The sequence below is a fragment of the Globicephala melas genome, chromosome 5, assembly GCF_963455315.2.
Source record: "Globicephala melas chromosome 5, mGloMel1.2, whole genome shotgun sequence".
NCBI lineage: Eukaryota > Metazoa > Chordata > Mammalia > Artiodactyla > Delphinidae > Globicephala > Globicephala melas.
Window position 1 is genome coordinate 75,267,839 of NC_083318.1, and position 20,805 is coordinate 75,288,643.

Genomic DNA, 20,805 nt, shown 5'->3' on the forward strand with positions numbered 1-20,805 from the left:
GGCTTAATTTATTAAATAGGTTTCATGAAGATGAAACTTCAAAATGATCACACTGCTTGAATGTGAAGAGAAAGTCCATGCAAAATCAATTTTCACTGGTTATATATTTAATTTCAACATACATGTCAGAATTCTGTCTAGATTTCAAAGTAGTTGAGGTTTAGAACTTACTATGAGCTAATTCTTTTTGCCCCTGTAGCATTTTGTATGTATCTCTGTTATCTGACTAGTCACATTTTCATAATTATTTGTGTATGTTTACCGTTCTGTTGAATAGCAGAGACTGTGGTCCTGTGTGTCTTTGAAAGACCCAACCACCACCTACAAGCACAGTGCCAGACACAGAGCAAACATTTAAATAATGTTTGGTGTTTGAAGGACTGATTCACAATAATTTTAAAAATGAAAATTAACCACAAATAGACTAGGAAAGCATAATGTAATTTTCTAAGAAGTTATCGAATTGTTCTCAATAAGCAGTCAATGAAATAACTTCAGAAAAATTTTAGCCTTTTTAACATCAATTCACACAGTACAAAGGGTTAAATCTCAGAATATACAATGTCTCTGCTTAAAAATCTTGAGTAGCTGCTCATTACCTATTAATCAAGTGTCCTTTCAACTCTGATTATAAAGCTCCAGTCTCTGATTTCCTGCCTGAAGGATCCTAAAATCTGATATGAAAATAAGGTAGATAGTATGCCACAGTAACTAGAATAGTTATAAATATTCATTTGTGAATCATGATTCAGTAGCAGTAATTCCAGCAATTAGCAGTTTGGGTCTCGTTTCATATTTCTTTTGTGAAAGACAGTTATCTATCTGATTTGAGTTGTCCTGCCCTTTTTTAAAAAATTAATTAATTAATTAATTTTTCACTGCACTGTGTCTTCGTTGCTGCAAGTGGGCTTTCTCTAGTTATGGCAAGTGGGGGCTACTCTTTGTTGTGGTGCTTGGGCTTCTCATTGTGGTGGCTTCTCTTGTCATGGAGCATGGGCTCTAGGTGCGCAGGGTTCAGTAGTTGTGGCACGTGGGCTCAGTAGTTGTGGCACGTGGGCTCAGTAGTTGTGGCTCACGGGCTCTAGAGTGCAGGCTCACTAATTGTGGCCCATGAGCTTAGTTGCGCCGCGGCATGTGGGATCTTCCCTGATCAGGGCTCGTGTCCCCTGCATTGGCAGGCAGATTCTTAACCACTGTGCCACCAGGGAAGCCCATTATCAGTAAATAATCATTTCATTAAAGAATTATTATATACTTTAGTTTAAAAAACAGTTATAAACAATAATAAATTCCAAGTATAAAGGTATTATTTATATTCATTAAAGTGTTTCTTGTATAAAATAAACTTTACACTTACCAAACAAAAATATTGCATCTTTCAAGTCTCAGTGTTTTAAATGAAATTAAAAATGTCAGATGGTTACCTAAATGACAGAAATGAAGTAACTAAAATTCTGTTTCTTCATGACAGTCACTGGACTATCATTGTTTATTTGGATCTGTTGTTTCAGTGCAGGGATATGTGGCATGTCAGGGGTTACATGAACTGTGAAGCCAGATTGAACAATTCTGAATCATTACAAATTCATTTACTCTGAAAATGAATCTTTGTAGCTGAATCTGTTTCCACAGGCGTATAAATGGGCATTGGCCTAACTTGTATATCGAATAAATGAGTTACAAAATTAGAAAATTTTGTTACAAATTTTCTGTTTGTTACAAAATTAGAAAAATGTGCTAATTTGAAGATTACATGTATCTTATTAAAATTTGACAGTGACTGCGGTAGTGGTTTAGAGTTTAGACTAACAAAAGACTTTTTGGGGGAGGAATGTTTCATCACTGTTTTGATTTGCCAGCGCATGATGATAATAAAACGTGCACTGGGTTTTCATCAGTTTATCCATGTTTTTAAATTCTATATACTAGAGCAGACCACTCCCACTGCCCTGCGCTTTGGACACCATTGATCAGAGTCTTGAGTTGTTTTGATTTCTCTTTCATGTCTTCATTTATTGCAACCTATGCTGATGAACATGCATTATACATTCTCCTCAGGTGGAGCCTGACCTCTGTCCCGGATTCAGTTGTCCCAGATTCAGTTGCCTGCAGTATCTCCTACATCTTCCCTCCTGACCTTCATTCCTCATCCTCAGTAATATAAGCAGTTTCATCAAACACTGGCTGTCAGGGAAGAGGTAGGAGGTCGTCCCTTTTTATTAAGCTTTAGTTTTATTATATTTCAAAATCTCAATAGTAGTAAATGTTATTGGTGAATCATCTTGATTTGCATTTTCCAGCCCTGCTTATCCTGGTCTGACCTCATATGTGCAGATGAGGTTCAGTAATGTATTGCCTGAGGACAAGATGTATTTTCAAATAAATTGATTTACTAAAGGGCAGCTGGGGTGACTTCTTGCTATTCTGCATCTTGGTCAATTAATATGAAGGAACATAATGTTTCCTCAAACTTATAAGCATAGATGTGTCACCACCAAATGCCACATCTGTTAAATTTTAGGAAATCTGGAATGGTATCAAAGTGTTTGATAGCTGTCAAAGTAAGACAGTGTTTTATATGAGATTTTATATGGCAGTGGAGTAGAAGTCATAGATTTACGTTTAATATGATCAGCTGGTGAATGCTGTTAATAGCTAACATTTGTTGAGTGCTTACTATGTTCTAAGTACACTGTTCTGAGTACTTCACATGGGTTTGCTGAGGTAGGTACTCTTGTTATTCCCATTTTATAGATGAGGAAACTGAGGCATAAGGAAACCAAGCAGTTTATCCATATCACACAGCTAGTAGGTGCCAGAGCTGGGATTCTAGTCTGGGCCATCTGGCTCCAGACACTGCACAATTAAGCATTACAGTCTCGATGGTACTTAAAGGACCATTGAGTATCACCTAGTTCTAGAAATGCCAGAACCAAGCAAGCAGTCAGTAAATGGTCTGAAATAAAATTAACTGAAATAAAATTAATTATACATAAATCCAGACTCTGAACACATCCCGACTAACCACAGTTTGTTCATACCTATGACTAATAGGGCTTCCTTACTTAAAAAAGATTTTTAACAATGGAAATTTCCAAACATAGGCAGAAGTAGAGAGGATAGTATAATGAACCCTTGCAAACCCATTACCCAGATTTGACAATTATCAAGTGACCACTCTTGTTCCCTCTATATCCCCCCCCCCACTGCCACCCTCGCTGGAATATTTTAAAGCAAATTTCAGACATCGTATTAGCTGCAAGTTTTTCAGTATGTATCTTATCCAAAAAGGACTCTTTTATTTTATTTATTTATTTTTCAAAAAGGACTCTTTTAAAAGTGTAATCTCAATCACATTATCACCTAAAAATTAAAATTAATTAATTAATATCTAATATCTAGCAGTGTTCAAATTTTCCTGTTTGAGTCAGGATCCAAATAATATTCTTATGTTGCTTTTGGTTGATATATTTCTTGAGTCTCTTTCAACCCATCAACATTCTCTCTCTTCCTTATTCTTTCCCCCTCTTACAACTTGTCAAAGAAACATGGTCATTTGTTCTTTAGAATTTTCTATGTTGTCTTTCTCTAACTTTTGGGTGAGAAAGAGTTGCTTTTCACTTCCCTGAAGTGTAGGAGAGGATAGTAGAACAGTGTGGACTGTGATATCCCTAAGTGGAACCACTGGCCACTGGGAAGCTGAGAGGGACAACAGCTAGTTTGATGATCCCAGTGTGCTATTGGGGACCTCTTTCTGAGCAGTGATCCTTTTATCTTTTATGTTCATACTGATAATAAAGAGGCACAGAAAGGTACAGGAAGACCTTCTGAATCCTCAGATAATTATCAAATGATGCTGAGTATGGATTAACTGATATGTTCTAATTCTTTGAAAACTAATAAGTTCACAGATTTCAATAACACTAATTTCTGTTAACTAGGATACAGTTTAATTAGAATATGCAATGCTATGTTTATTCTTAAAGTCTAGATTCAAGAAATGGAAACTTTGGTGTTAAGGAATATGTTGCATGATACTTTGAGACCATGTAAATGTCTTATTGCCCAGTGATTTTTATATCCATTGATGATCTGTGCCTAAATCAGTGATTACATGGGGGTTGCAAAATGGTGATTTTTCTAATTTTATTGTTTTTTCTTCATTTGTTAGTTGGCATTCTTCTGTAAAGAAAAACTTTCCTTATTTTTCTCTTTGATATGCTCGGATTCCACACCCTCTTTTAATTTCCTCATTTTATACTCATGGGATTAAAAGTTTTAATGTTTATAATCTTTCACTGTCATCCTTTTTGATGTTCATATTGCCTAGATTTGGCCAGTGGGATCCCCTTCACACCAGCTCCTGTCAGCTTTTAACATGATGCATTAGTCTTCCAGCACTCCCTTGTCCAACAAGACATCTCAGGGTCGCCTCATACTTTCCCCTCCCCAGATTAGAGCTCAGCTGTTTCTTCAAGGGTTCCCACTTCTGTAGTGAGGAATGGTATTTAAAAACCAAGATCTGGGCACTCGGTGTTCTCATTGCTTCTTTCCGTGTACTTTTTTTTTTTGGTACGCGGGGCTCTCACTGTTGTGGCCTCTCCCGTTGCGAAGCACAGGCTCCGGATGCGCAGGCTCAGTGGCCATGGCTCACGGGCCCAGCCGCTCCGCGGCACGTGGGATCTTCCCGGACCCGGGCACGAATCCGCGTTCCCTGCATCGGCAGGCAGACTCTCAACCACTGCGCCACCAGGGAAGCCCCCGTGTCCTTTTTGACGTGGCCCTAAATCTTCTGCTGAGGGTGGAAGGAAGATACCAGGCCCTTATAGATACCAGGGAAGATACCAGGTGCTGAGGCAACCCCTTCATCACAGATCCCTTAGCGTTGTCAATAGAGTATGATTTCCACTGACATTTGTTTATTCTCTAAGGATGAAAATTTGTAGACTCTTTTCTCTTCCAATTAAAATTTTACCTGCTCTGTTGTTACTGAAGAATCAGAGTTGTAGACTCTTCAGTTTACAACTTTTTACTTAGAAACTGTCTTAACCAGTGGGTCTTTGCCAGTTTTGAGTCTCAGCCCATTTTGAAAATCTGATGAAAGTGGCTGCTAACCCAGGAAAAATGCTCATACACAAACATTTTACATATAATTTTATTGGGTTCTTAGACTTCTAAAGCCCAGTTATCTCTATGAAACCCCCCTTATATAAGATCCTAGGTTGTGTTCCAACCCTGCCCTATTATGTTCGTATAAGGAAGCTTGGGGTCTGTGAAGGTTTAGGTGACTTCCTTAAGGTTATACACTAGCAGAAATAAACTAGAGCCTAGAGGTTTTTGCTTGTTTGTTTTTTTATCCTCATGAAAAACAGCTGGTTTGCCCCTGCTTATATCTCACAAAACGTTCTGGAATGTAGTGAGAAAAAGATCTTCAAATAAAAAGAATGGCCTTATAGAGTGAAGAGAGGAGGAGTGGATTTTTATTTTAAGGACAAGAGTCCATGGAAGCAGGGCACCTGAGTTTTCCAGTTTCAGAAGAATAGAATTCTTTGTTACTGAAATTATGTTTTCTATAATTCCTCTTTCTTGCTTTCTTCACTCTAATATTAGTGTGAAAGGTGGCTGATATCTTTGGAGGCAGAGGCCAACACAACGTTTTGGAACATGAATGGGTGATGGAACTCTTCTCCCTATGAATGGGAGCTTTCCCTCTGGTACAGCACCTGTTACCTAAGGGTCTCCTAAGATAGGTATCTGGGTGCGTGTGGCTGGCTTTATGAAATGCTGTCATTGGTCACCGGGTATTTTCTATTAGCATGTCTCAGTTGTCTCTGAGCCATATGCAGTTTTTTTAGGATTAATGTAGTTTTTAAGGATTTCTGCAGAAACCGTGCTATTCAACATACCGTTGTGACCTTCTATCTGGAAAGCCTCAATACATCTCGGCCTTGCTCCAGAGAGCCAAAGCCAGCTCCAGGGCAGCACAGACTGTGGCTGTCTGTAGGCTTTGTTTGCACAAAGGGACACTTCTCTTACAGTGTCCTTGGTATCACAGTGGGTGGAAGAGGGAAATGTTACCACTTTCTCGCTGATGTTTTCTTGTAGTGGAAGATTGACTGAAGTACAAGCAGGCAGTAGAATTTGAGCAAAATAAGATGGAAGTTGTCACAAGGTCCCATCTTAACAGTATTTCCTGGTCTGTATGTGTGTGTAGAGGGGGCCGTGGTGGTGTAGAGAGGGGTGGAAGTTAAATAATGCTGGAAAAATACAGGCTTCTTAAAATGTAGGCAAACCAGGGAATGATTTTAACCCAAACAGGCTACACTGAGAGTCTGTAAAATAATAGATGACTTTAATTTACTGCTTTTCATAGAGTATAAAATAGTCTGCAAAGCGTGATCTGCAGACCCTTGAGAACATCGATCACAGAGCTTTTATCAGGATGCAACGGAGTTCCTGTTTCTTTCTCCTTGTGTGTAAAGGAATCCTTAGTCACTGCTGATTCTGGAATCCTTTAGTCTGATGCCTGATATTGTAATTAATTTGTTTACTGGGCAGAGCCCTCATCCCATCCCCCTAAATGCTTCTTGACAAGGGTGACTGGATCGTTTTCTGCTGCTTTAAGATGCAAACAAACTGGTAAGGCAGTTAGGAAGGTGTTTCAATTTTTATTTTTATGCAGTAGATGGATAAAAATAATAGTTCAAATAAGATATAAATATAAATATTTCGTAAGTTGCTGAACCTCCCACGTAAAATGTCCTCTTCTGCATTGAAAAACAATCAAAGACCATATTCTGTGATAACTGGACAAGTGCTAAAGATACTTTAAAATAAATGATGTTGAGTCAACAATACTTCTGAGATAAAATTTCTTGCTAGTATTTATTTTCTGTAGAAAATATGTCAAGCATAGTTATTTTGGGAATCTGTTTTAAAAAAATCTAACAGTACTACTGAATTGTTTTATCTACTTGTAAAACTTTTTTCTTGCAATGTTCATCACAAGCATCTGATTGATTCTGAGAAAACAGATAAGCATTAAAACTTCGTATGAACTGGCTTTTTGTTGTATGGATTTAGGTGGGGGAGGACGTGGAGGGAAAGTGGGGAATTTGGAGTATATGTAGACTTACTGTTGCTTTGCAGATGTTTTAGGCTTGTAAGAGTAATTCTCCATAGACTGTTTACTTCCTCCTCGCTATTCTGCACCATGGGGCTGCTGCCACCAGGTGGATGCTGGTGCCTAGCCATTGCTACGGGATCCAAACTGGAAACTGGAAGGCAGTGATTCAGCAATTTAACAAATTTATTGAACTTACTATGCGTCAGGCACTGTGTGAGGTGCTGGGAGTACAAAGATGAATAGGACAGAATCCCTGCCTGTAAGAGGCAGACACAAAACCACTAGAATTATGCATACAGTGCTCCAGAAGGACAAAGAGAAAACAAATCGCTAACCTTGATTTTATGGAAGATGTCCTGAAGGGACCTGCTATGGAGCCGCACCTTGAGGGTGACTGTGAGTTAGGTTGAAGTGAGGATAGTCTTGCAGACAACTGATTCCAAGAGAACATACTTATATAAGTTGTGTTTTTCTGGAAAATTATAAGCATAAACTCAAATCAAAAACGCTAGGTCTCTAATTACTAAAAATAATAATTAATATAATACCTGTAGGAAAGTTATTTGGAACAAAATTTAAAAGAATATAAATGTCCTAATATATTTAATTATCATCTGGTTAATCTCCCATTGTTAACAACCAATTCTTATGCCAATCTTGGTTTAAAACCATCTTAAAATTACCCTAAATTAAAAAAAAAATTTTAATTAAAAACAATTACCTAAATTTTTTAATATCAAAACTCAGTGGATCGAAACAACCCGCTCAGAAAATGGGCAGAAGACCTAAATAGACACCTTCCAAAGAAGACATACAGATGGCCAATAAGCACATGAAAAGATGCTCATCATCACTAATTATTAGAGAAATGCAAATCAAAACCACAATGAGGTACCACCTCACACTGGTCAGAATAGCCATCATTAAAAAGTCTACAAATAACAAATGCTGGAGAGGGTGTGGAGAAAAGGGAACCCTCTTATGCTGTTGGTGGGAATGTAAATTGGTGCAGCCACTATGGAGAACAGTATGGAGGTTCCTTAAAAAACTAAAAACAGAGTTACCATACAATCCAGCAATCCCACTCCTGGGCATATATCCAGACAAAAACTATAATTCAAAAAGATATGCACCGCAATGTTCATAGCAGCACTATTTACAATAGCCAAGACATGGAAGCAACCTGAACGTCCACTGACAGATGAATGGATAAAGAAGATGTGGTATGTGTGTGTGTGTGTGTGTGTGTGTGTATATATATATATATATATATATATATAAAATGTAATACTACTCACCATGAAAAAGAATGAAATAATGCCATTTGCAGCAACATAGGTGGACCTAGAGGTTATCATACTAAGTGAAGTAAGTCAGAAAGAGAAAGATAGACAAGTCACCCAGGTGTACCTAGTTTACTAGTAGGTGACATCTTCCAGAAAGTCTGCTGTAAAATAGTAATCATTCAATGGTCATAGTAAATGCTCTGTTGAGTATGTATCAACTGTGGGGTGCCCTTTTCCTGGCCTTAGTGACTGCAGCAATTTCAGGGGCTTTTCTAAAACAGGGACCCACTCAGAAGCTACTCAGGAGAGTCTTAATCAGGTTTGATTTTGTAACCCATATCTGTCAATGGACTGTTACCTGCTCTGAGGAAGAGCTTTTGAAAGTATTCTTGCAAGTAGAGTGTGACTTTGGGGATTTACCTCCTTTCCTGCATTCACCTCTACCAGTTTAAACCCTACATTTTTTTCAAGACTCAGCTTCTCAATGAAACACCCCCCCTTACCCTTCTCCTCTGCTCTGATTGGCTGTACCGCGGTCACTCACACTTCCTTATATTCTGCTTCATATTGTTGTATGATGGCTTCAGTATAAATCAGACATCCTGTGGACTTCTAGAGGACAGACACTTTCCTCCCAGAGGACCCATCATAAGACTGGATGGTCAGTAGTCATTTACTAGGTACTTACTTCTTTAAGTTATTAGGCACTTTCTTGAGCTTTATTTTTCTCTTTTTGCCTTTTAATCAATTAACTAATACATCTAAATTCAAACATCTAAAATAAATGCTATATAGTGCTACTGAGCTATTGGAGAAACGTCCAGGGACCTCTGTGAGGCCAAGAGGCACCAATTGCCACTGGCTGTGGAGAGCAGAGAGTTCTAATACTGAACAGTTTTGCAATAGAAACAACACAGCAGAAAGCAGTTGGAGGTCTGATTGCCCTTGTACCTTGCACTCATATGCTGAGTCACTGTTTCAGAACTCTGTTAATTGGCTGGATTCTATTTTCAGCATTTTCTTATACCTGCAATGTGAAAAACCTTTATTTCGTTATAAATTGATCATTTAGAGACTAGAGCAATCAGTGATGAGGCAAGGATTTTACCCTTTGAATTAGGTGCTCTTAATAGATTAGTAACTTATAGGTATGAAAACTCCAAAAGACAGTATGTAGTGTGGGAAAGGGAATAATTTTCATCATCTCAACATTGTCTTCAAAGGAAGTGCATATTTGTTGTTATTGATATTTTGATTTTAGTTACTCTGGATTTTTTTTTTTTTTTCCTTACGCGGGCCTCTCACTGTTGCAGCCTCTCCCGCTGCGGAGCACAGGCTCCGGACGCGCAGGCTCAGCGGCCATGGCTCACGGGCCCAGCCGCTCCGCGGCACGTGGGATCCTCCCAGACCGGGGCACGATCCTGCATCGGCAGGCGGACCCCCAACCACTGCGCCACCAGGGAAGCCCTACTCTGGATTTTTAAAAGATGGCACTTTGATTTTAGATTGACCTGCTGCATCTCACCCTTCCATCAAATAAGCAATCGATCAACAAATATTTATCAGGCATGATTATAAATGTGTGAGAGAAAATGTAATTCAATTCAACACATATTTACAGAGCATTTATTCGGTGTCAAGCCCTGTGCCAGTGGAAGAGATACAGCAGTTAACAAGAATTGACTCCCTGCCTCTTTGAATTTATAATCTGCCTGAAAACAAACAGTAAACAGGTAATTACAAAGGTGATCTAGATTAAATGTGTATAAAATGAAACTGCATGGATTGATACAAAGATAACTATGACATAGCCCCTTTTCTTAAGGAGCTTATACTTTAAGTGTCGAAAAAGATATATACAACTGACTAGAATGCCAGGCAGAATAAAGCTTGTACGTTGGGGCAAAGACTAGAAAATGATTAATCGAGACCTCAGGAATTGCAAAAGACTCCATGAATAAGAAGTCAGTCTAGAAGGGTAGACACTCTGACCATCAAATGAAAGAAGGAAAGGCATTCTAGATGGTGGTGCTAATTAATCGTACCTCTCATTCACGCCTGTTGGTGGTGGAGATTAAAATATCTCATCAGCTGAATTGCTGATCAAGCTGGATTGAGGAATGTGCCTGGGACCCATGGGGCCTACAAAGTTTTTCCTTCCTACTCAATTTCACGTGTCTTCTTCGTTCAGAGGCACATGAGCTGCGAAACTGCATGTTGCATTCCAGAGGAGGATGTGCTCTGCTTATGGGCAAGAGGCTCTGTCTGAGAAAAGGGGCCAACCAGAAGCTCGGTCATGCCTGAGCACTGCCCTTATCCCCAGTTAGATGGTTTATGTCTATTAAGGGGAGGAAATATGAGAAATGGTAAGAGTGAAAACTTCCTCATTACTTCCCTAAGAGAGCAAAATTGTGGGCAGAAGTTCCCATGGTATAGGCAAAGCTGGAAACCTGGGGAGAGGAATAGAAGAAATCCCTCTACACTAGGTAAGAAAACGGACAACTGCAATGATAAACTGCATGACAAACAGATAATTCTACCTAGAGCAGAGATCAGGGAGAAGGGATGTCAGAGGGTCCTAGAATGGTCAGGGAAGGCTGATTGCCTCGAGATGGTAGAACTTGAGCTGTGTCTGTGATTCAGATGGAAAGAACAGATTCACACAGTTTTTTTTTTTTTTCTTTCTGACTAGCATGTAGTAATAGCTGAGTTATGAACACAAGCTGAGTTATGTTTTTGCTAAAAGCCATGTGGCAATTCAAGCAGTTTCTTGGAACAGTGTGTTATTTGGCAAAGAAGGACAGGTTAACTTTGAGAGGTCCAAAGCAATTCCAGGTTAAGGGGGTATGCAGATGGCATAGAAAGGAACGAGGAAATTCCAGCGTCCACTTTCAGTGCTCCCTCCACTCTCCCTTAGTGTTGATCAGGTGTTTGCTCTATTGTTTCCGGATGCGGTCACCTCTACCTCCACTTTCTAGTAGAGGAAAACAGGGTCTCATTTAAAATAGTATTTCATGGATGGATGCCAACGCCACTTAAAAAGCTATTGAGTGAATTGGGAATGAGGAAATGTGAAACTGCTTGTTGAAGGAACAGTGAACAGTTGAATGCCCAGGGTATTTGTTTTTTTAACAGTTTTATTGAGATGAGATCGGCATACAATAAACTGCACATATTTAAGTGTGCAATTTGACGAAATTTGACATATGAATACACCTGAACTGTATTCTACTCTCTTAGGGAAATAATGAGGAAACTGTCACTACAATTAAGAATATTTCATCCTGCAAAGTATATTCATGCTCCTTTGAAATCATCCTTCCTTCCACCTCCGTTCCAGACAACTTATATGTTTTCTGTCACCATAAATTAATTTGCATTTAAAAAATTAATTAATTTTATTTTATTTTTGGCTGCATCGGGTCTCTGTTGCTGCACGCGGGCTTTCTCTAGTTGCATCGAGCGGGGGCTACTCTTCATTGTCGTGCGCGGGCTTCTCACTGAGGTGGCTTCTCTTGCTGCGGAGCATGGGCTGTAGGCGCGCGGGCTTCAGTAGTTGTGGCATGCAGGCTCAGTAGTTGTGGCTCGCGGGCTTAGTTGCTCCGCGGCATGTGGGATCTTCCCGGACCAGGGCTCGAACCTGTGTCCCCTGCATTGGCAGGTGGATTCTTAACCACTGTGCTACTAGGGGAAGCCCCTAATTTGCATTTTATAGAATTTTATCTAAATGAAATTATACAGTATGTACTCTTCTTTTTAGTCTCAACATAATAATTCTGAGATTCATCCATGTTGTATATACCAGCTTATTCCTTTTTATTGCTGAGTAGTATTCTATTGTATGGGTATATAATTTTGTTTATTTTCCCATTGATGGAAATTTAAAATAAAGCTGCCATGAACATTCATGTGCCATTCTTTGTAAGGATGTATGCTTTTATTTCTCTTGAATAAAAATATGTAGAAGTAAAATGGCTGGATTGTATGGTACATATATGTTTAAGTTTGTAAGGAACTGATAAACTGTTTTCCAAAGTGGCGGTACCATTTTGCATTCTCACTAGCAGTATTTGAGAGGTCCAGTTGCTCCACAATAGTTGCTATTGTCAGTCTTTTTAAATTTTAGCCATTCCACTGGATATGGTGTCTATTTGTGGTTTTAATTTGCATTTGCTTAATGACTAATGACGTTGAACATTGAATGTTGAATGACATTTCATGTGCTTGTTTGCCATCTGTATATCCTCTTTAGTAAAGTATCTATTTGAATATTTGGCCCATTTTCTTACTGGGGGCTTTTTTTCTTGTTATTGAGTTATGAGAGTTCTTTGCATATTCTGGATACAAGTATTTTGTTGGATAGATACTTGACAAATATTTTCTCCCACTTTACGGCTTGCTTTTTCATTTTCTTAACAGTGTCTTTTGCAAGAGCAGCAGTTTTTAGTTTTGGTGAAGTCCACTGTTGTTTGTTTTCTAGTTTGTGCTTGTGTACTGTTAAGAAATATTTGCCTAATCCAAAATAAAGATTTTATCTTATGTTTTCCTCTAGAAGTTTTAGTTTTAGTTCTTACATAGGTCTGTTGTCTGTCTTATGTTAACTTTTGTTTATGGTGTGAGTAAGGAGTGAGCAAGATTTATTTATTTTTTTGCTTATGCATATCATCCCTGAATTGCCCTCACTCTTTTGTTGAAAATCAGTTGGCATATATGTATGGGTCTATTTCTGGATTCTCTGTTCTGTTTTGTTCATCTTTAGGTCTGTGTTTACACCAATACCACACTGTCCCGAGTAGTGTAGCTTTATAATAAGTCTTGAAAACACATTAAGTCCTCCAACTTTGTTCTTTTTCAAAATTATTTTTTGCCCTTCTAGGTCCTTTGTATTTCTATAGACATTTTAGAATCAGTTTCTCTTTTCTACAAAGAAAAAAAATGTTTGCAGGGATTTGGAGTTTTGATTGGGATTACATTAAATCACTTAGATCAGTTTGGTGAGAATTGACATCTTATCAATATTGAGTCTTCCAATCCATGAGCATGAATGATTACTCTCTATTTGTTAGGTCTTCTTTAATTTCTCTCAGCAATGTTTCAGAGTTTTCAGTGTACATCTTGCATATTTCTGTCACATTTTCCCCGTGTTTCATATTTTCATAGTACTGTTGATGGTATTGTTTTTCAAATTTCAATTTCAAATTGTGGGTTGCTAGTGTCTAGAAATGTAATTTATTTCTATATTGATCTTGTATCATGTAATATTGTTACACGTACTTATTAGTGCTCGTAGTTTTTTATAAATTCCTTAGGATTTTCTGCTAATGTAATGTCATCTACAAATAAAGACAACATTACTATTTCCTTTTCAAACTGTATGCCATTTCTCTTTCTTGTTTTATTGAACTGGCTGTGATTTTCTTAGTAGTGTTCAATAGAATTGGTGAGAGCAGACGTCCTTGCTTTGTTCATGATCTTAGGGTAAGAACATTGTCTTTCACCATTAGATATGTTGTAAGCTATAGATTTTTTGTAGATGTTCTTTATTCTTCTGTTCCTAGTATTCTGAGAGCTTTTATCATGGATGGATGTGGATTTTGTTAACTACTTTCTCTATATTTATTGAAATGATGATATATATTTTCCATATTTAGTCTGTTGATAATGGTGAAATAAATGGATTGATTTTTTATTGTTAAAGCAACTTTGCAGTACTGAAATGAAACCCGCTTGGTCTTTGTATTAACCTTTTTATATATTGTTAGATTTTATTTGATAAGTATTTTTGTGTGTACATTCACGAAGGGGATAGGTAGATAGGGTGTTTTTGTTTTGTTTTTGTTTTTTGCTTTTGGTGTCTTTGGTTTTGGTGTCAGGGTAATGTTGGCCTCGGAATGAATTGGGGAGTATTCCTTCATCTTTTATTTTCTGAAAAAGTTTTGTAGAATTAGTATTATGTCCTCTTTAAATGATAGGTGGAATTAATAAGTGCTAACTTACTAAGAGAGTAGATCCTAAAAGTTCTCATCACAAGGAAAAAAAATGTTTTTTCTTTTCTTTTTTGTATCTAAGGAAGATAATAGCTGTTAATTAAAATTATTGTAATAATCATCTAATAAAAGTCAAGTCATTGTACATCTTGAATTTATGCAATGCTATGTGTCAATTATATCTCAATAAAACTGAAAGAAAAAAAAATAAGTGAAGGCAGCTGAGCCTAGAGGTCTTTATGTGGAAATGTCTTTAACTAAAAATTCAGTTTCTTTAATAGCTGTTGGGATTTTCAAGTTATCTGTTTATTTCCAAGGAAGTTATTATAGCTTATGTCTTTATGGAATTTGTCCATTTTATTTAATTTTTCCTTGCTATTAATGTTTTTAAAATATGTAGCGATATCTCTTTTCTCATTCCTGATATTGATAATTTATGTCTTCTCTCATTTTTTCTTCATCAATCTGGGTAGAGCTTTATCAATCTTATTGATTTACATTCTCACTAACAGTGTAGTAGAGTTCTCTTTTCTCCACACCTTCTCCAGCATTTATTATTTGTAGGCCTTTTGATGATAGCCATCTTGATTGGTGTGAGGTAATACCTCACTGTGGTTTTGATTTGCATTTCTCTAATAATTAGCAGTGTTGAGCATCTTTTCATGTGCCTGTTGGCCATCTGTATATATTCTTTGGAGAGATGTCTACTTAGGTTCTCTGCATATTTTTTGATTGGGTTGTTTGTTTTTCTGATACTGAGTTGTATGAGCTGTTTGTATATTTTGGATATTAACCACTTGTTGGTCACATCTTTTGCAAATATTTTCTCCCATTCCGTAGGTTGTCTTTCTGTTTCGTTGATGGTTTCTTTTGCTGGGCAAAAGCTTTTAAGTTTGATTAGGTTCCATTTGTTTATTTTTGCTTTCTTTCTTTTGCTTTGGGAGACTGGTCTAAGAACATATTGCTACAATTTATGTCAGAGGATGTTTTGCCTACATTCTCTTCTAGGAGTTTTATGGTGTCATGTCTTAAAATTTAAGTCTTTAAACCATTTTGAGTTTATTTTTTTATATGGTATGAGGGAGTGTTCTAATTTCATTGATTTACATGTAGCTGTCCAGCTTTCCCAACACTGCTTATTAAAGCAACTGTCTTTTCTCCATTGTATATTCTTGTCTCTTTGTCATACATTAATTGAGCATAGGTGTGTGGGTTTATTTCTGGGCTCTCTGTTCTGTTCCATTGATATATATATCTGTTTTTGTGCCAGTACTATGCTGTTTTGGTTACTGCAGTTAAAGCTACCATCTTTCTACTTGTTTTTCATTTGTTCCAGTTGTTCTTTGTCCTCTTTTCTTCTTTTCCTGCCTTCTTTTGGCATTGAGTATTTTTTGGGGGACAGGATTTAGTATTTTTTATGATTCTAATTATCTTCATTTATTGGCTTATTAGTTATATTTTTGTGGTTGCTCTAGAATTTACTATATGTCCAAGTAATACTATATCACCTCACATACACTATAAGAATCTTATAATAGTATGCTTTTATTTCCCCCATTGACTTTTGTATATTGTTATCATATGTTTTCCTTCTACATGATTTGGGATTATAAACCCTGTAATTTATTGTTATTTTTGCTTTAAACATTTAATTATCTTTTTAAAAAAATTTATTTATTTTACTTATTTTATTTTTGGCTGCACTGGGTCTTCGTTGCTGCATGCGGGCTTTCTCTAGTTGCAGTGAGCGGAGGCTACTGTTTGTTGCGGTGCGCAGGCTTCTCATTGCGGTGGCTTCTCTTTGTTGTGGAGCACGGCCTCTAAACATGTGGGCTTCAGTAGTTGTGGCATGTGGGCTCAGTAGTTGTGGCTCGCGGGCTCTAGAGCACAGGCTCAGTAGTTGTGATACACAGGCTTAGTTGCTCTGTGGCATGTGGAATCTTCCCGGACCAAGGCTCAGACCTGTGTCCCCTTCATTGGCAGGCGGATTCCTAACCACTGCACCACTGGGGAAGCCCTTAAACATTTCATTATCTGTTGAAGATACTTTAAATTTAAGAGAAACAGGTATTTGTATTTACTTCCAAATTTACATTTTTGGTGCTTTTGTGTAGATTCAGATTTCCATCTAGTATCACTTTCCTTCTACCTAAAATTTCTTGTAGTGCTGTACTGCTGGTGATGAATTTTATTTCACCTTTATTTTTGAAAGATATTTTCACTGGATAGAGAATTCTGTATTAACAAGTTTTTTTTTCCTTTCAGACTTTACAAATTTCATACTACTATTATCTGGCCTCTATTGAAATCCACTGCCATTCTTTATTCTTCTGTGTATACTGTATCTTTTTTTTTTTTTTCTGGCTCTTTAATGATTTTTCTCTTTACCACTGGTTTTCAATAATTTGGTTTTGTTGTATCTTGGTATGGTTTTCTTTGTATTTTTTCTGCCTGAGGATTTGTTTAGCTTCCTGGATCTGAATATATAGCTTTCAGGAAATGGTCACCATTATTTCTTCAAATAAATTTTCTCTCTTCTTACCTTTATTCTCCCCCTCTGAAACTCCAGTTACACTTATGTTAGGCCACTGCTCTTTCCCACAGCCCACTGTTGGTCTGTTTGTTTCCTTTATTTCAGTAATTTTGCTCTCTGTATTTCATTTTGGAGAATTTTTATTGCTGTGTCTTCACATTTGCTAATCTTTTCTTCTGCACTATCTTATCTACTGTTAATCCCATCCAGTGTATTTTTTATCTCTAGAAGTTTTATTTGGCCTTCTTTATATCTTCTATTTCTCTCTCTATCATGCTCATATTTGACTGTATCTTCTGAAACATGTTGAGTATATTTTATATATGCTTAGAGTCCGATAAATCCTCAGGCTATTAGCTATTTTAACACCCTTGTCTACTAAGCTTCTTGTCCATGTCATTTCCAAGTCTGTTTCTATTGATTGATTTTTCTTCTCATTACTGGTCATATTTTTTTTGTTTACATCCTACGTCTGGAAATTTTTTTTGGACGCTGGGCCTTGTGAGTTTGATGTTGTTGGGTGCTGGACTTTGTAATTCCTTAAAATAGTTTTTTTTTTTAATTCCTTAGAATAGTTTTGAACTTTGTACTAGGATGCAGCTAACTGGGGAACAGTTTGACCTTCTGAGAAACAGTTGATCTGTTCAAATTTTCCTATTGGCCTTTGTTAAGTGAGCTCATAAAAGCCTTTAGTCTAGTGCTCAATTGTTTCCACAACTCAGGCAATACCCTCTGAGGATTGTACTCCTTGCCCATATGTTAGAAGGTCTTTCCATTCAGGCCGTTGGGAACATGAACTATTCATGGTCCTGTGTGAATTCCACTTACTGTGCCCTCTAATCCGTGGTTTAGTTTCTTCCATGCATTTGCCAATCAGTACTCTGCTAAAGACTCAGGGTAATCCTCTACAGATCTCCAGACCTCTCTCTCTGTAGCCTTCTCTTACTACCCTGTCCCTGAATGCCAGCTGACTTGGTTTTCCTAACTCTCAACTCTATTTCCTCAACTCAGAGATATCACTGGGCTGCTCCCAGTCTCTTTCCTCCTGCACCATAGTTTACTGATTCTCTCCAATCAGTAAACTAGGGCAATTGTAGGGCTTACCTCTTTTATTTCCCTTCTCTTGGGGACTGTTGTCCTGCACTGATGGTTATCTAGTGTCTGAAAAACATTGCTTCATATATTTTGTCCAGTTTTTAGCTGTTTTAAGCTGAGAAGGAAAATCTGGTCCTTCTTACTTCATCATGGCCACAATTCAGATAACATTTTAAAGAATGAGAAAAATGCAAAGAGTGTGGATTTAAAGAGTATTGTTTCAGATACTCAGATCTTTTTTTTTTAATTGAAGTATAGTTGATTTACAGTGTTGTGTTAATTTCTGCTGTACAGCAAAGTGGTTCAGTTATGCATATATATACACATATTTTTCATATTCTTTTCCATTACGATTTATTACAGGGTATTGAATGTAGTTTCCTGTGCTATACAGCAGGTCCTTGTTGTTTATCCATTTTATATATAATAGTTTGTGTCTGCTAATCCCAAACTCCTAATTTATCCTTGCCCCGCCTCCCTTCCCCTTTGGTAACCATAAGTTTGTTTTCTATGTCTGTGAGTCTGCCTCTGTTTCATAAATAAGTTCATTTGTATCATATTTTAGATTCCACATATGAGCAATATCATATGGTATTTGTCTTTCTCTTTCTGACTTACTTCATTTAGTATGATAATCTCTAGGTCCATCCATATTGCTGCAAAAGGCATTATTTCATTCTCTTTAATGGCTGAGTATATATATCACATGTTTATCCATTCATCCATCAATGGACTTTTAGGTTTCTTCCATGTCTTATAAATAGTGCTTCTATGAACACTGAGGTCCATGTATCTTTTCGAATTACACTTTTTCCAGATATATGCCCAGGAGTGGGATTGCTGGATCATATAGCAACTTTATTTTTAGTTTTCTAAGGAATCTCCATACTGTTTTCCATAGTGGCTGCACCAATTTACATTCCCATCAACAGTGTAGGAGGGTTCCCTTTTCTCCACACCCTCTCTAGCATTTGTCATTTGTAAACTCTTTAATGATACAGCCATTCTGACCAGTGTGAGGTGGTACCTCATTGTTGTTTTGATTTGCATTTCTCTAATAATTAGTGATGATGAGCACCCTTCATGTGCCTATCGGCAATCTGTATGTCTTCTTTGGAGACCTGTCTGTTTAGGTCTTCTGCTCATTTTTCGATTGGATTGTTTGTTTTTTTGTTATTGAGTTGTATGAGCTGTTTGTATATTTTGGAACTTAAGCCATTGTTGGTCACATTGTTTGCAAATATTTTCTCCCAATATGTAGATTGTCTTTTCATTTTGTTGATGGTTTCCTTTGCTGTGCAAAATCTTCTGAGTTCACTTAGGTCCCATTTGTTCTGATCATTTTGATTTAAGGGTGGGGGTAGCAAAATTAGATAAGGCTTCTTTCTCCACTGAACTCAGCGGAGAGCTTTTGCATTAAGCCTAGTTTAGCTCATTAAGCCTTTCCTTTGAATATGTCTTTCAGAGGATTAGATGTTCTAGTCCAGGTTTGGGTGACAGTGGCCCCTAATTTTTCTACATTGGCCTTCATGACTTTCTCTGAGATTATGATCGAAAGGTTTTTTTTAAAAAATTAATTAATTTATTTTTGGCTGCATTGGGTCTTTGTTGCTGTGTGTGGGCTTTCTCTAGCTGGGGCAAGTGGGGGCTACTCTTCGTTGCAGTGCATGGGCTTCTCATTGCGGTGGCTTCTCTTGTTGCGGAGCACGGGCTCTAGGTGCATGGGCTTCAGTAGTTGTGGCACTTGGGGTCAGTAGTTTTGGCTCTCGGGCTCTAGAGCGCAGGCTCAGTAGTTGTGGTGCACGGGTCCAGTTGCTCTGCGGCATGTGGGATCATCCCGGACCAGGACATGTCCTGCATTGGCCCATGGATTCAAACTCGTGTCCCCTGCATTGGCAGGCAGATCCTTAACCACTGTGCCACCATGGAAGCCTGTATGATCTAAAGGTTTAAATCATTGATTTAAGAGATAGATTGAGTGATGAAGGAATGATAACACTTCAGTCTCTATGTATTAACTATTCTGTACCATGTGACTGCACTTGAACTACCTGTGTGTAAAAGGACATTTTATCATCCTCTATCAGAAGAGTCTGAAACATGAGATTTGAAAAGGTTTGACTCTACCTAAGACTAGAAGAAAGTCCTCTTCTAATTTGAAACCTTTTGACCTAGAAGACTGAAAATAACTTGTCTCTCTTTCATTCAACAAAGAAAACACATTTGATGATTTCTGTTTCTCAGACTTTTCTGAAGGTATCTTCTTTTTATTCAGTAGATTTCAAAAAGCTGTGATTATCAGTGCCTCCAATAATAAGCATAACTTCAGTAGACTTCAAAATTAGGCCAGTCTGTATAATACTTCTAATGAAAGGGAGGACTACTGATGACATAAAGAAAAGCCCTAATGAAGTTGTCAATGGCGTCTATTTATCAGTGGGTCCAAATTAAGGCAGAAAAGTCATTTTGAAGTTTGTTTTCACCAAAAGATTCTTCCATATACTCAATTACAAATATCTTTAAGTGATCAAATCTCTTTTCCTTATGATACTTGACTTGTGAAATTGCTTTAATATTTAATAATAATTGTATGTCATAATATTACTGTCATGCCTCTAAAGCTTTCTTAGGAGCAAGGGAAAAAACCTTGCCTTACTTCTTTCTCTTCTTTTTGAGTCTTGAAGTAGAGTCGTCTCTCTGTTTGTCTGTCTCTCTCTTTGTGTCTGTCTCTCTGTCTTTTTCATGATTGCTTGGCAAAGAGCCTTGTTCTTTCCTTTT

The 20,805-nt window shown here is 37.5% G+C and overlaps 1 protein-coding gene across 4 annotated transcripts in view; it reads left to right on the forward strand.

The window, feature by feature from the left end:
- The window catches only part of CRACD (capping protein inhibiting regulator of actin dynamics), a 313,531-nt gene that overhangs the window by 71,575 nt on the left and 221,151 nt on the right, over window positions 1-20,805 (forward strand). For 2 of the 4 annotated variants that reach the window (XM_060299388.1, XM_060299391.1), the window contains exon 2: window positions 2,059-2,198. The exons of the other annotated variants lie outside the window; for them this stretch is intronic. The gene's annotated coding sequence lies outside the window, so the exon portion shown is untranslated. The remainder of the gene's footprint in view (window positions 1-2,058; window positions 2,199-20,805) is intronic. 4 annotated transcript variants of the gene reach the window in all.